The sequence below is a fragment of the Dendrobates tinctorius genome, unplaced genomic scaffold (genome assembly GCF_039654945.1).
Source record: "Dendrobates tinctorius isolate UK_male_01 unplaced genomic scaffold, ASM3965494v1 ptg000081l, whole genome shotgun sequence".
Lineage (NCBI taxonomy): Eukaryota > Metazoa > Chordata > Amphibia > Anura > Dendrobatidae > Dendrobates > Dendrobates tinctorius.
In genome coordinates, this window is record NW_027361749.1 from 7244076 (window position 1) to 7258454 (window position 14379).

The 14379-nt window shown below is 42.2% G+C and overlaps 1 protein-coding gene across 2 annotated transcripts in view; it reads right to left on the reverse strand.

The window, feature by feature from the left end:
- B4GALT6 (beta-1,4-galactosyltransferase 6) overlaps window positions 1-14379 on the reverse strand; it is a 104532-nt gene that overhangs the window by 80224 nt on the left and 9929 nt on the right. Inside the window, exon 1 of one of the 2 annotated variants that reach the window (XM_073583711.1) lies at window positions 7306-7327. The exons of the other annotated variant lie outside the window; for it this stretch is intronic. The gene's annotated coding sequence lies outside the window, so the exon portion shown is untranslated. Of the gene's footprint in view, window positions 1-7305; window positions 7328-14379 lie in introns of those variants that run through there. 2 annotated transcript variants of the gene reach the window in all.

Consider the following 14379-nt stretch of genomic DNA (forward strand, 5'->3'; position numbering starts at 1 on the left):
GCCAAGCTTCCAACAGTGACAGCATGAATAGAATAAAGGGGTTTTCCCAAAATTTCAAGTTATTCACTATCCATAAAATGGGTGACAGCTTCCCAGACTCCCAGGGCCCGGTGGATCTGCAGAGGTGTGCCCGCTCAGCCTCCAATCCATTCATGGTCAATGAGACGGCAGGAGACAGTGGGGTGGTGTCCGCAGCTATCCCAGCAGTCTGGACCGCACAGCTCCATTCTTGTGATCGCTGGCGGTCTCATTTATCCACTGCATAGGGAATATCTTGAAATTTTGGAAAACCCCTTTGGCCTCTTTCACACATCAGTTTTCCGCCGTCAGGCGCGATCCGGCTTTTTTTTGTAAAACCGGATCCAGCAAAATGCAATGCCGGATCCAGTTTTTCCCCATTGACTTGCATTAGCGCCGGATGGCATTGCGTTTCATCCGTTTTTTGCCGGATCCGGCTACTTGTCTCCTTCCGGCGTCTGGAAAAAACGGCTACTGTAACGTTTTTTGTCTCCGGCGAAAAAGCCGGAAGCACCGGATCCGACGCTTCCGGCTTTTTGCTACAATGAAAGTCTATGGGCGCCGGAATGCGCCGGATCCAGAAAAAGACGGATCCAGCCACCGGATCCGTTTTTTTAAGTCTGCGCATGCTCAGATCCAATTGGCCAGCCCCCAGGAAACAGATATAACCTGCTAGACGGATCCAGCAGAAAAACGGATCCGTTTCTACAGTTCTCCAAAATTTATGCCGGATCCGTTTTTTCTAAAAATAGCCGGATCCTGCCTGACGGCAAAAAACTGATGTGTGAAAGTAGCCTTTGAGGCTAGGCTCATGTAATGTTTGCGATTTAGGTTTCAGATGTATGATAGAAAAACTCCTGTGTAGGCAGACACGTCTACTAGTGTGACCCCAAAGCATCTCCTTGATGTAAGATTACGCGCTGGTCAATCAGGTAATGATGCACACCTACTGTACATAGGATTAGAACCACTCGGAGGCAATTTGGGAGAAAGATACAGTAGTTTAGAGAGTTTCAGCACTTTCCATGATCAAATGAAAAGTGGAGGACTTGGAGTCCAGAACACCTTTGTCAATCAATCTGCAGATCCGCTGAAGGGTACAGGATGCCCGAAAGGTCAATTTGTGGATCACTAGAGTGAAGATTTCCGGTCTCAAAAGGACAATATTGTGATGAAAAAGGAGGTTGCAGGAGATAAAGAAAGAGCCTTTATCTGTGTAGATCCGTACCCGCCAAGCTGTCACTGGCAGGAGATGCCAAATAAGAGAAGAATCAGCAGTTGTTCCAATATTTTAGTTCTCATGTAAGATGAGCCACCTCTTGAGAGCCGATCCCTTTAGGTCGCAGGAGAGTTGTGCCTAATGTGTATAGGCATCATTAATTTCACCATTGGGACAGATAAGTAGCTGTATGGCACAATTTTTAGGGGAGGTCAAACTGGAAAGAAAATCCAACTTGAACCTTGCATTTTCAAACCGGAAACATTGCGAGGTTTTCCCCAAAGACACAACATTGTAAGGGAATGATGCAAAATCGTCATCTCTATGACCAGCTTAAAAAAGGTTTATCTGGTTCAAAAGCTGCACTTTCAAATAAGCCACTCTCCTAAACTGTAGAGTAATTACAAAGTGTGTCTTCCTCTGGATAATCGAAATGAACGTCCATGAAATCGTCAGCCAATTCATTTCGGTGCACACCATGTAGTTCTCAGTTTCCCACGTATCATCGACGCAGGGAAATAGAATATTTGCTTCACCCTCAGATTACAGCTGATTTGGGGGGTTTCCAGCAGCAGAAGTATGCACTACGCGTTTCTTTTGTTGCAGGTATTGCAGATACTACATCCACATTTCTTGACACAGCGCTGAGGCATTGGAGTGGTATTATTAGGGAGAACGTGCCTCAGCGTATCACACAGAACGGGATAACTGCTGTCAATCTGAACTACATCAAGCACTATGATCGGCCCTGGCCACTGCGGTCCTACACAAGAGAGAAGCAGATTGGAGGCAGACACCACGTGTTCAGAGACCCTGCACTACACAACCAATAAGTGCCACTTCCACGCTCTCTATAGTACAGACATCATATGACAGTGTCATATTCTTTGTGGCTGGCAAGTCTTCATGTACATTACAATTAACCCTTACCATCTCCATCTCCGTGTTGCAATCAGTCCTATGCACATGACCATCCTACTTACGATTATAACGGTCCATTTTTGGCAGGATTATTACACCTCTGATAGAAAAGATGGAAAAGCTTGCCAGATGAGATAGCAGGCCATCAGGTTATATTTAGCCATTTTACATTCTAAGGAAATCACTGAGGACAACGTAAAGGGCTGTTCCACAATGTGAACATAAAAACTGAATGAAACGGGCATTTTAGTCTACAGAAATTATCGCCCATGCACTGAATAGATCACTGCCAGGACGCTCACCGACTTAAAACAAATGGCACGCGTCTCTGCTTCTCCCCTAGAAACAATACTGTGCTCAGGAGGGGCTGAATGGAGCAGATAGTTACGCATTCGGTCTGATGCTTAATTTTAAAAGCACTCATACATTCATATGAAATTCAGTCGAACCACCTATTTCAGAGGGACAGGCCGACCATATGATGAACATGGAAGTCTCACAACTCTCTGAGGATGTCAAGGTAAAGGAGGACCAGGAGGTTGGAATCTGTTTCTTTCAAGGAATGTACACTGCTGGCAAGACTCTGGCTTTCTCCTCTAATCCTATTGAAAACACATGAACGCTCAGCTGAGTGGAGGACTCACGTGCATGGGGAAGTCAGAAGAGAGCAACGTTGTTACCGACAGCCATGTCATTTGAACAATAAACAACAGGAGAAAAAAGAGGAAGGAGGCAAAACCTGGTAAAATAAGTACTGAACAAGTCACCAAATTTTGTAAGTAAGTATATTTCTAAAAGGTGCAATTGACATGAAATTCTCACCAGATGTTGGTAACAACCCATCCATCCACACAGGCAAATAACTTAATATATGGACATCTATGGTTTAATTTATGTGCAATAATGAGAAATGACATACTGAAAATGTATTGAACACATGAAGAAAGAGGCGCAAAAAGCCATGGAAAGTCATGACTCAGCTGAAATCTGTCAGTACTTAGTAAAATTTAATAAGTGGCAGGATTGCTTTCTATACTCTGATTCAACTGATGGCTTATATAAAAGGTGTTTCATTACCAAGGTGCCACACAAGAAACATCTCATGATAGGTAAAAACAGTGAGCTGTCTCAAGACTTTCACAACCTTATTGTTGCAAAACATACTGAGGGCATAAGAATTGGTTACAGAAGAATTTCTAAACTACTGAAGGTTCCAGTGAGCACTGTTGGGGCCATAATCTAAGTGAAAAGAACACTATCTCTCAATAAAGCGACCATGATCTGGTGCTCCCCGCAAGATTTCAGACAGAGGAGTGAAAAGAATTCGCAGAAGAGTTCTCCAAGAGCCATGGACCACAGAAAGACCTGGAAACACCAGGTACAATTGTTTCAAAGAAAACAATAAGTACTCTGAAGACCCACCTGTTCCGACAAGCCTACAGCCTGCAATGATCCTCGGTCTACCACAGCATGACCTGCTCTACCCTCTCCTACTGTATCCTCACCAATCCCTGTAGACTGTGAGCCCTCGCGGGCAGGGTCCCCTCTCCTTATGTACTTGTGTGTCCCTTGTCTTACACATGTTTATTATACTTATCTATATTTCCCCTTTTCACATGTAAAGTGCCATGGAATAAATGGCGCTATATAAATGCATAATAAAAATAAAAGTACTCAACCCCCATAGCCTGTATGCACGCTCACCACGCAAGACTCCATTCCTGAACAAAAAGCATGCTCAAGCGCTTTTAAGGTTTGCTCAACAACATTTAGACAAGGCTGTGAAATACTGGGAGAATACAGTCTGGTCACAGACCACTCTTTTGGATACCATAATACACACCATGTTTGAAGGACAAAAGACACTGCATATCAGCCCATGACTATCAATCCAACAATAAAGTTTGGAGGTGGGAACATCATGGTGTGAAGCTGTTGTTCAGAATACGGCAAGGGCAAACTTCATATGCTTGAGGGAAGGATGAATGAACAAATGTACGAAGACATTCTTGATAAAAATCTGCTGCTATCTACCAGAACCAAGATGAAGATGGCAATTTCAGCAAGACAATGATCCCAAACACACAGCCAACTAAACTCAATCGCTTTCAGAGAGAGAAAAAGCTGCTATAATGGCCCAGCCAATCACCGGACCTGAATCCAATTGAAAATTATGGAAGGAACTAAAGGTCAGAGTTCGTACAAGGAGCACATGTAACATTTAGGATTTGAAGAGAGTTTGTGTGGAAAAAATGTCCCAAAATCACACCTGAGCAATGTATGTGACTAGTTTCTCCCCATTGTAGGCATCTTTCAGGTGTCATCACCAACGAAGGCTTTTGTGCTAAGCATTAAATACATTTCGGTTAGTTTGGTCAATACCTTTTCCCTGTGTCTGTTCTCATTATTACATATAACTTAATATATGGACTTCTATGGTTAGATTTCTTTGCTTGTGCGTTTTGGATGGGTTGTTACTGATATGTGGTGCGAATTTCATGTCAATATCACCTTTAGAAATATGTTTACTTAGAAAATTGGTGATGTGTTCAATACTTATTTCACCCACTGTAGATAGAAAGATGAATTGTGTACATCTATAGACTCTATGCACACCAAGTAATCACAACAACAGTTCTGGTAGGTGCACTGCAACCATACTAATTTGGACTTCCTTGATGGACTTTTGGGTACGTTCATTCAGATAGGGAGCCCTCTGCCTTTATCGCTAAGTGCTGACGACCACAGCAAAGATGATCAGGTGCCCTTGCAGTTTTGCTTTATTCAGTTATCTTTCCATCTGTTTCACTGGTCACCGCTGTTCTCTGGCTCAGCTTATGCTTAGGGTTCCCCTAATATCACCACCGTGTACTCACCCGACAATAATTGGCATCTTATTAGGACCAGTGATGCATGAGGATGTGGTGCTGGTGTTCATTAAACCTCAGGATAAATTGGATAACAAATTCACCTGTCCAACACGTGCATGGGATACCAAATCTACAGCAAGTATAGCAGTCCAAAAAAAAGGCAGCTCCAGCTTTGTCAAAACACTTATGCTTTATTTTGTATCCCAAAATCAAATGCTTCAAAAAACTATCCATTTGTTTTTTTTGAAGAAAAGAGAGTGAGACATATATGATATAAAAATATAAATCTAAATCTTTATTAATCCATCCATATACATGTTAAAAGTAAGAAAGGTTTAGGAACAAAAAGAAGAGGGACAATGGGTCTAAGATAATTTATGCCACCTGGTAAGTGCCATGTTCAAAAATAGTTCCATGAGTTCTGATTAGTATATAGAGTAGCCATAGAGTAAATTTAAAGCAAAGTGACACATTTACCATTTAAAAATCTATAACAGATTAACATTAATCAGGTATCTCAATGCCTTGAAATATATTGTACCAAAAATTGCATCATCGCACACTATTAAATGTCCATTCTACTGTGCATTTAAATAGACATATAATGTCTTTAGATTACTAAGACTCATGACTAACCGCTGTATCTCTCTTATAAACTAGCACATAAACGCTACCATAAGCATGGGGGAATTAGTGATCACGGACACATTACCTGGATCCTGGTGGCTAAATAACTGTAAACGAAAGCCCAGTCCCTCTGCCCCGACGCGCACGTTTCGCTTTGTATCCATAAAATCAATAACAAGGATAGTATGTCAAAAAAGGGGTCCAAGAGAAGAACTATAAGCCTCTTATGTGAAATAAATGTACTTCTCACTTATTACTTAGGTTATGAGTAAGAAATGGTGGGGGCCAACCATTTATTTCTCCTATGGGACTTTTAGTTCTTCTCTTGAACCCATTTTTTTTACATACTATCTATTCTTGTTACTCATTTTAGGCCTCTTTCACACTTCAGTTTTTTGCATCAGTTCAAATCCGCCAAAAAGTCAGACAAGCGGATCCGTTCTCAACTGATGGCACAGGATCCGTTTTTAGACGGATCCTGAAAATGAGGAAATTTAGAGGGAGAGGGAGAGGGAGAGGGAGAGGGAGAGGGAGAGGGAGAGGGAGAGGGAGAGGGAGAAATTTTTTTTGTCTGGCACCCAGAAACAATTTCGAGTTAAATGAGTGTCTGGAGGATCCGCCAGAGAAAAAAACGTTGCAAGCTCCGTTTTGAAATCTTTGAGGATGGTGACGGACAGCAACTTTTGGCAGATCCTCAAAAAAAACGGATGCAACGGACAGCAATCCGTCACAATCCGCCATTAATGGAAGTCAATGGGGAAAAAAAACGGATCCTCAAAAGAAAATTGAGGATCCGTTTTTTTCAAAACCTGGCAGATTGTGACTGATTGTAAAAAACTGAAGTGTGAAAGAGGCCTTATGGAAACAGAATAAAGCATAAGTTTTCTGACGTACGGTTACTGTCTTTTGGACTGCTATAACCCAGATTGATAGAGAGCAGTGAAAGATGTAACGCTCTGACAAAAAAAAAAAAAAAAATCAGCGAGGGCGCTAGATTTTTTATGCTGTGGCACCGCCAGAGGCCTCTGCCTTTATCCTTATTTGAACACACTTACCAGCTTAACGCTAAGACACTAACATAGCTATGCCCAGAACTGAACTTCACTGTCTTTGTATATTCAGCACTATAGACTTTAGAGCGGGAGAAGCGGGGCACATGCATAACCAGAAGATCCATCCAAGCACTCCACGTAGCTGACGCGAGACCAGTAAAGAATCAGAAGATGATGTCTAGTTTGTGATTCTCAGCTAACTAATAGAAGTCCTCTAACACCAGACCTCTGAACTGCTTCTGCATCCATAGGATCACTAGTCCTGTTGTAGTGGCTCAGTGGTTAGCAATGTGGTCCTAGATTCAAATCCGTGAGTAATGACAAGCTGTACAGCGCTGTGGAATATGTTGGCACCATATACGCAACATACATAAAGAGATAAATATATAAAAATAATACTGCTCTGATTCTTCCAGTATTATGGTAGTTCCAGGAATTCTTTTGGAAAAAAAATAAGCAATCAATCAGTAAGCAATGAGGAAAGGAATCCATTTCTCAAATAAAACTAGTGGGTGTGAATATTACAGCCTGTGGAATATAAGTAATTTCCTATGATCAAACATTGCAGTCAATCACAAACATGAAGCCAACAAAATACCTTGTGTTTTTCATACAATTTCCATTAGTGTTTGATCAGTGTTTCAGTTTTTACCATCATTGCCTCATCAGTAGTTACAGGGAACCTGTCATGTAAAAAAAAACACATTATTAACCTGCAGATATGTGATTAATATGCAGGTTAACAATGTTCTAAAGATGCCCAGCACCTGCATTGAGAGCCCCTCTGCCAGAAGAAAATGAACTTTATTCCTCCTGGCAGCCTCAAGCTTTCAGTCATGGGGCGGGCCGACAAGACGCCAGCTACCGCTCCGTGCATAGTGAGTGGCGGTTGTAACCACACCCCTGCACTGACTGACAGCCGACTTCAGGATGGATATGTGAATAGTTCCAGAGATTATAATGGTTAAGGGAAATTCATGCACTAGAAAAACATGTTTGAATATGGCCTAACATTATAATGTGCAGATGGGTATATACTTGTAAGAGAAATTATAACATCACTAAAGTAACATTAGGTACATTCTGCCATTCACAGGACTGTCTCTACACAAAGTATAACTGCTCTTTACTCTTACTACAGGAACTCAGAACCATAGGGTGTCTCCTGGAAGACTACTGACGGTGTCAGTCATGACATCTCACCCTCTCGAGTCTGAGTGTCAAAGAGTGGACAGGCTGGATATTTACAATATGGAAGTGGGGAGTGGAGACCCAAAGTGTTTAAAATGCAAGCTGCTTGTCCCTAAATTAGTCCAGTCACAGAGCAGCAGTTTTAATATTATAATCTAGGACGTCCTGGAAATGTAACCCCAGGACCAGGCAGAAAAACGGAAGGGTTACACAATGAAACGGTGTTCACATATGTCGATCGGCCTGTGCCAGTTGTGAACCACATTCAATTTATCCTTCTCTCAGAAGAAGAAACAGAAGAATAACTTTAGATGGAAACTGTTAAGAATTAGTTATTTATCCCTTTTTATTTTATAATGGTTTTGAATATTTGGGTGTTGTTTTATTTTTATATCTTTTCTTGTAAGCACTGTACTTTTTATATATTAAAGATTTAAACTTTAATAAGTTTGGTCCTTGTATGCGCTAAAGAAGCCTTTCAGCAAGTTTGTGACTTTTGTGATGGTCAAACAGAAGCATATTTCGGCGACTCATCACCCCCCGTGTCTTCTTAACTCATTTTCATTAAATTTTATAAAATGTTATAATCAGAAATAAGACGAGTTGTGGCAGCATGATGGGGTGGAACGGGGTCGGGGTGTGATTTATGCTCACTTTATAGTGTATCACAGATGTTGAGAGCTAGATCAAGTGTGAGGAGATAAATTAACCCTTGCAGATACACTCCACATCATGTGCTGGGAAGTGTGTACATGAGAATACTGATCAGCCAAAATCATTAAAACCATCCGTCGTGTGACCCTATCTTTACTGAGCTTATTCCCTACACACACTATATCAAAAACAGCACTGATCCAAAGATGTATGAGCACCAGGAGCCCTGTGATATCAGGCATCAATATGTTGGAATCAGATCCTTTATTATGCGTTTAATCCACTGATCAAAATACACTGCTCAAAAAAATAAAAGGGCTCCTCAAAAAAAATAAAAGGGAACCCTAAAATACCACATCCTAGATATCACTGAATGAAATATCCCAGTTGCAAGTCTTTTTTCATTACATATTGTACTGCATTGAGAACAGTTAAACATAAAAATGATTAATGCAAATCAAAACTAATATCCCATGGTGGTCTGGATTTGGATACTTAAAATCAAAGTGGAAAATCAAATTACAGGCTTATCCAACTTCAGCGGAAATTGCCTCAAAACAAGGAAACGATGCTCAGTAGTGTGTGTGGCCTCCATGTGCCAGAATGACCTTCCTACAACACCTGGGCATGATCCTGATGAGTCGCCGGCGGATGTTCTCCTGAAAGATCTCCTCCCAGACCTGGATTAATGCATCAGTCAAGTCCTGGACAGTGTGGTACATTGTGGTGGATGGAACAAGACATGGATGTCCCAGATGTTCTCTATTGGATTCAGGTCTGGGGAACGGGCAGGCCAGTCCATAGCATCAATACCTTAATCATGCAGGAACTGCTGACACACTTCAGCCACATGAGGCAGCATTGTCATGCATTAGAGGGAACCCACAGCCTGATCCACCTGCATATGGTCTCAGATCTCATCCTGGTACCTAAGGTAGTCCAGGTACCTCTGGCTAGCACATGGAGGGCTATGCGACCCTCCAAATAAATGTTCCCCACACACACCATTATTGACCCACCCAAACCAGCCAAGCTGGAGGATGTTGCCGGCAGCAGAACGTTCTCCACGGCAACTCTGTCAAGTCTGTCACATGTGCTTAGTGTGAACCTGCTCTCAGCCGTGAAGAGCACAGGGCACCAATATCGAATCTGCCAATCTTTGTGTTCTCTAGCAAATGCCAATCGCCCTGCACGGTGTTGGGCTGTAAGCGCAACACCCACTTGTGGACATCAGGCCTCCAATACCTCCTGAAGTCTGTTTTTGACAGTTTGAGCAAACACATGGATGTTATTGGCCTGCTGGAGGTCATTTTGCAGGGTTCTGGCACTGTTCCTCCTGTTCCTCCTTGCACAAAAGAAGAGGTAGCGGTCCTGCTACTGGGTTGTTGCCCTCCTACAGCCCCTCCACATCTTCTGGTATACTGGCTTGCCTCCTGGTATCTGCTCCATGCTCTGGAGACTGTGCTAATAGACACCGCTACAGTTGTGCTCAAAAGTTTACATACTCTGGCTAAATTTTTGCTTTCTCTGCCTTTTTTCAGAGAATATGAATGATAACACCAAAACATTTTCTCCACTCATGGTTAGTGGTTGGGTGAAGCCATCTATTGTCAAACTACTGTTTTTTCTCTTTTTAAATCATAATGACAGCCAAAAACATTCAAATTATCCCGATCAAAAGTTCACATACCCTGGTGATTTCTGCCTGATAACATGCCAGAAGTTGACACAAATGGGTTTGAATGGCTACTAAAGGTAACATCCTCACCTGTGACCTGTGCCATTTTTCTTCAAGTGCCTCCTTATTGTGCATCTTGATACAGCCACACCGCTAGTTTTCAGAGAGTCCAGTATTTCAGCTGATGTTATTTGTGGGTTTTTCTTTGCATCCCGAACAATTTTCCTGGCATTTGTCACAGGTGAGGATGTTACCTAAAGTAGTCATTCAAACCCATTTGTGTCAAACTCTGTGCATTTTATCAGGCCAAAATCACCAGGGTATGTGAACTTTTGATCAGGGTCATTTGGATGTTTTGGGTTGTCATTATGATTTAAAAAGAGAAAACACAGTAGTTTGACAACAATAAATGGCCTCACCAACCACTAACAATGAGTGGATAAAAAGTTTTGGTGTTATCATTCATATTCTCTGAAAAAAGGCCGAGAAAGCAAAAATTCTGCTGGGGTATGTAAAGTTTTGAGCACAACTGTATACTTCTTTTCACAGCTTTCACTGATGTGCCATACTGGATGAGCTGCACTACCTGAGCAACTTCTGTGGGAAGTAGACTCCACCTCATGCTACTTACTGTACAGTACCTCTAGGGGTGAGCGCAATAACAAAATGCAAAAGTGACCAAACAACCACCAAAAAAGGATGAGAACAGAGAAATGGTCTGTGGTCACCCTGCAGAACCACTCCTTTATGGGGGTTGTCTTGCCAGCCTATCATTTCTACCTGTTGTCTGTTCCATTTGCACAACAGCAGGAGAAATTGATTCACAATCTGTGTTGCTTCATAATTGAACAGGTTAATTTCAAAGAACTGTGATTTACTTGGAATTACATTATGTTGTTTAAGTGTTCCCTTTATTTTTTTGAGCAGTGTAGTTTCTCCAACACATGCTTTCATTGAGCACGTGGGAGGCCTCATTCAGACATCCATGATTTTTCACGTACGCATAAAACAATCCGAGTTTCATCAGTGTTTAGCATCTGAGTTTGATCAATGTGTCAGCAGTGATTTTCTCAAATTTAATAAATTGTAAAGCATCTCCTATCTGTGCAATGTTAATCATAGACAGTACACAGACTGCATTGTTATAATCTACTGTATGTGATTATTGTTATGCTGTAATGTCTATTGTCTGTACAAATCCCCTCTGAAATGTAAAGTGCTGCGGAATATGTCGGCGCTATAAAAATAAAATTTATTATTATTATTATGGGGATGCCATCCATGTGCTGTTCACGGTTTCATGAACCCATAAATTTATATGTGCAATTTTGATACGATCAAAACATTATCCTGCTGAAACACGACCTGGATATTAGGGAACACCACCGCTATGAAGTAGTGCACTTTGCTACAAAGTCCAGGTGGTTAGTAAAGTAACAGTCATATGAATGCCAGGGACAAATATTTCTCAGTAGAACATTGCTTGTTTTCCTCTCAGGCCGGGGTCACACTTGCGAGAAACTAGCATGAGTCTCGCATCTCAATACCCGGCGCTGCCACCGGCACTCAGGACCGGAGTGTGTGGCTGCACAGAAATACATGCAGCCACACACTCCGCTCCCGAGTGCTGGCGGCAGTGGCGGGTATTGAGACGAGAGACTCGTGCTAGTTTCTCGCATGCGTGACCCCAGCCTCATACTGAAATCTGGTGCCACCTCTTACCAAGCGAAACACATGCACCTGGACATGTGACTCTTCAGCCCAAACCAACTCTTTCCTTTCTTTATGGCCCAGTTGTGAAGCTCGTGTGCCCATTGCACGTGCTTTTGGAGATAAACAGGGATTAACTTAGGCACTCTGACCGGTCTGCATATACACAGACCCACGCACAGCAAGTTGTTATACAATGTTGTATCCAGCAATAACGCTTTCATCAATCTGTGCTACAGTAGCAATTCTGGGGATCTGACAAGACAGGCTAGTCCTAGCCCCGCACATGCTTTGTGGAGTCTTTGGTGCCCATTACCCGATCACCAGTTCGCTCTCGGAGCATTTTTGGAAGGTACTAAGCATTTCATATCAGGAATATCCCACAAACCTCAATGTTTTCAAGATGCTTTGACAAAGTCTTCTAGCAATCATGATTTGGTCCTTGTCAGTTTCTCAGATCATTACGACTGCCCATTTTTCCTGTTTCCAACACAAGTTTTTATGGTTGCTTATTATAGCCCATCCCTTGACAAATGTTTTTCTCTTCACTGGTGGTTTTAATGCTCTATCTGATCTGTGTAAATCATCTTCTTTCTGTGTTATATCCCATGCTGTGTGGGTCTAGCCTCTTTTAAAGAAAAAATAAATAAGTGCTGATTAGGTCTATGGAAACTTTGCACACAATACATGGTCTGAAGCCAGTAATAAGAAAAATGCAAACTAGTGCCCAAGGAAAATATAAAAACACCAATAAATCACCAGAGCGTGCCATTCACTCTAGAGAGAAATGAGAAAATGCATTTCCAAACCTCTGGAGACTTGGGGGAGCCGAGGAACACACATAAAAAGCGGGCTGAAAAAAAGCTCTAGCCAGCTCACCAACCACAGTCGGAGCACGGAACCTCATCTGGATCCAAACGAAAGTTGATTGTAGACAGGAAAAAAGAAAACTTCCAGCTTCCAGGATAATAAATTTTATTCCAAAATGTAGATATAAGATTCCATATGCATCTTTCTCCCCATATGCAAACGGATGTGTGTCGGGCACTGAATCAGCTCTCAAGATCATGGTAATTTTCTAATGCTATCAGAATGAACATGACAACTGAATCGATACAGACACTGCCCTGCTTTCAACATGGAAACATTATTAATATCATATCCATTAGGGAGGCAAAAAAAAACCTTTAGCACCCATTATGTTAAATCTTTGGCAGTATACAATTGGTGCTATATAAGCAACGGGAAGGGAATAAATAATTAATGGCCAAGAACATTATAAAGGCAATACAAATGCCAAGTCAGAAACAAGCCATGTCACAGATCCCAAGTGACAGAAGGTGTACGTCATCAAGACAGAATAGCTGTGAACCACACAATAGTCTAATGAAGGGTATCAGCTTTCTCATGAGACAGACGTGGAGGTGGCAATTTCATAGGGCAGACCAAAGCCAAGAGGCACAATGACAGCTGGACAACGTGAAAAACAAGAAGTCTAATAATGCAGGAATGTGAGACATGTCCTATATATCGCCACAGTTAACTCTCAGCCTTCATGTGTATACCTAGCACTAAATAGTAAGACCCATCGGTATAGGACTCCATTCACAAATTAATTGTGAGCATTCCCCATCCTTGGGATATATGCCCATAGCTAATAGAAAAATAAAATGGCCTTTTGGCATACTTTTTTGATAGATTCTCTGCTATGGCAATGCCCTATGTGCTGGTCCATCAATTGAGGGCAGCCATTCATCTGAATGTATTCTGATTGTTATAGAGATAGCAGGCGAGTGTCACAGCAGAAGGTTTGTTGTTAAAGGGACACCTTTTATTTGCTCATAGGAGAAGTTGAATACACGCTTTCTCCATCAGTTACCATAACAAGAGAACTAAGAAACACGTGAAGTGGTAGCGAGCCTGGCGAAGGAACAGAGGTGTTTGAAAAGCTTTCTATTAAACCAATGAAAGGCATCTAAGAGGAGTATTTGAATTACACCAGGGTTGGGGAACCCCAAACTCATGGCCCTATTATTGCCCACGATGACTTTTTATCCAGCCCCCAGGCAGATTCCTGGGGACCGCATTGCTTGGACCAGCAGCTGTGTTCTGACGGCCCTTCAACGTCTTCTTGCTCCGTGAGCACGTGAACGCCAAGGTGCATGCAATGAAAGATTACATCCTGAAACCGATACCAGTGTCAGGACGTACTTTGTGGGCCCGTTACACATAACGATGTCCCAGCGATCCCACCAACGATCCGACATGGATGGGATCGCTGGGACATCGTTAGACAGCCCCTCCAGCGATCAGGACCAGCGAGCAAGCTGGTATCCAACGTAAACATCGGGTAACTAAGAGTGGCGCGGCTCTTGGATACCCACGGTTTACCCTAGATACCAGTGTGCATGCTGGTATCCAACGTAAACATCGGGTAAC